Here is a 2500-nt window from a genome sequence, read left to right as displayed (position 1 = left end):
TGTATCACCAAACATGGAGTATAATACAAACTCCTCCTTTTGCTGTACATATACTTACCATGTCAAACTGATGCAAACTAGGCCTATCGGTTTGCTCTGCTTGGCCAAATTTCACGGTCTGCTCTTTGCCAATCAAACGCCTCTAAAAGCTACAAGCACTGAATCATGAAATATGGAACAGCGGCATGGATCTGTTGCATTCATGCTAGCCTGAGGTCTCAGCGATGTAAATAAAATTGTGATGAATCAAAATCAAGACCAACGTCAGACAACACATTATCCTGAGCGGTGATGTCATTTTTCTGTTGTGTTCTTCTCTCAGTTCAACATCTGTTCACACAGCGTGATTTTCAACAAATCATTGTCTGTTGTAGGGCTGGGGAATATGAAACTGCTTGCTTTGTGTGATGGTCACAAAACCAGTATCCATTTATTGATTACCCCACTCAGCAGATTAAATTTCACACTGTAAACATATGGCACACACACACACACACACACACACACACACATGCACGCATGCACACACACATGCACGCATGCACACACACACACACACACACACACACACCAGAACCTAAGCTCAAAGTGGAGCTGAGTCATTTGTCCATAATAAACCTGTTTGAACAGGTCAGGTAAAACCATTCTACTTAGACAGAAAGAGAGAACAAGAACAAGAGAGAGAGAGGGGGGTTAGCACTTCTACAGATGCACAAACATGCATGTATCTATGGCTGCACAAGTAAGCACGCTAACAGATCTATTCATATCAAATACACACAGGTATACACACACACACACACACACACACACACACACACACATTCAGGCACATTTACACAAAGAGAGAGGGGTATGGAATGCAGAAGGCAAGATTAAAAAAAATGCAATAAATAAAAAATAAAAATAAAAACTTGGGCTACGTGGGAGTGTGAACTGGAGGAATCCCAAACAAAGTACCATTAAAGACTGCCTAAAATATCAGCCATATCCTGCAAGATTTGTGTTCAATAAAGCAAAACCTATTCAGCCTAAAACCATGGAAAACTGACATTTGATGCTTTTTCTCAGTACATTTAGACCCAGACAAAATATTAGCAAGTGCTTAGAAAGTTGATAAACAATACACATCTAAGATACTCAGAGCATTCTGTTTATTCTGTTTAACACATTCAAAATACAGGCACCCAGACCACCAGTCTGAGGTTGTAGTTGTCTGCGGGTTAAAGAAACGAAACGAAACGAAACGAAACGTGTGTGTGTGTGTGTGTGTGTGTGTGTGTGTGTGTGTGAGAGAGAGAGAGAGAGAGAGAGAGAGAGAGAGAGAGAGAGAGAGAGAGAGAGAGAGAGAGAGAGAGCAAAATCCTGAATCCAATCCATAAAATGTAAATCTGGACTCCATGGAGAAAGAAAAAGGCTTCATGTCAAACATGCAACAAACTCTCTACTTCACGGTAGAGGAAGACCCGCGAGAGAGAGAAGGAGGAAGAGAGACTGAGAGAGGGAGGCGGTTGACAATATTGCGCATCAAACTTAAAAGCAAAGCAAGCACCGGACAAAACACTGTCAAACTGGGAATAACAAATCAAAAACAAACCAAAACTGAAGGCAGACATGGTGAAAACAACTGCAGACCAACTAAGTCCAAAGTTTAGACCAGCTTGAGGCCAATACGGACGATTCTTAGGACTACCAGCACAAGAGCGCTCTGGAAACACTTGCTGTAGAACGCACGTTTACTCACACAATGGTCCGGCCAATAATGAGGACGACTTGCGTGCAGGAAACCTGATGGTTTCGTCAGTTTCCTTGACTGACGGAACTTGCCAGATTACAAACTTCCGTGAAATCTTCTGTCGTCCGCAGCCCTGCCACTTGTGCGCATGCTCACGCGAAATCCAAAAATGATCATTGAGGTTTCGTAAAGCGTTATGAAAAAAGTTTTTATATTAATTACTGGTCTAGATACCGTTCTTGTTGAAAATATTTTGCAGATAGGAATTTTATCATTAATGCGCATACAACTGCTAAAAACAAAACAATTTATTTCATTTTATTCACAAGTTTTAATATTAAAATATCTAGGGCAACCTTTATTGTGCCTCAAAGTGAGGATTTTCCCTCAGCTGCAGGCTCTTTCTGAAAAATGGTTCCTGAGAAAAACGGGGATTCTCCGAACGACCAGGAGTGCCCAGAATGCAACAGTGACGTCTCACTGCATCTGAATATGTGCACCCCCAACACTCACTTAAAATTTTTTTTTTTTTTTTACTCGTTTGCGCATTGCATAAAAACGATTTCTTCGTTGTTGTTGGGAGTGATAAATGTGTGTTTGTGTGCGCCAGTCAGTGTGTGTGTGTGTGTGTGTGTGTGTGTGTGTGTGTGTGTGTGTGTGTGTGTGTGTGTGTGTGTGTGTGTGAATTAGAATCAGAATCAGAATCAGAGTCAGAACTTGATGAATTTGTGAATGTCATTTAAACCTTAACAATGTTTATAAGAC

General features: G+C 41.0%; 1 protein-coding gene across 2 annotated transcripts in view; it reads right to left on the bottom strand.

The window, feature by feature from the left end:
• The window catches only part of LOC143276274 (signal transducer and activator of transcription 3.2-like), a 51747-nt gene extending 49881 nt beyond the window's left edge, over nucleotides 1-1866 (bottom strand). The window contains exon 1 of one of the 2 annotated variants that reach the window (XM_076580773.1): nucleotides 1745-1866. The gene's annotated coding sequence lies outside the window, so the exon portion shown is untranslated. The other variant, XM_076580772.1, reaches the window with a different exon arrangement.
• Between the last annotated feature and the right edge of the window lie 634 nt (nucleotides 1867-2500).

This window comes from Babylonia areolata, chromosome 31, assembly GCF_041734735.1.
Source record: "Babylonia areolata isolate BAREFJ2019XMU chromosome 31, ASM4173473v1, whole genome shotgun sequence".
In the NCBI taxonomy this organism is placed as follows: domain Eukaryota; kingdom Metazoa; phylum Mollusca; class Gastropoda; order Neogastropoda; family Buccinidae; genus Babylonia; species Babylonia areolata.
The sequence above is the reverse complement of the archived record's forward strand: the minus strand, read 5'-3'. Positions and strand labels throughout refer to the sequence as shown.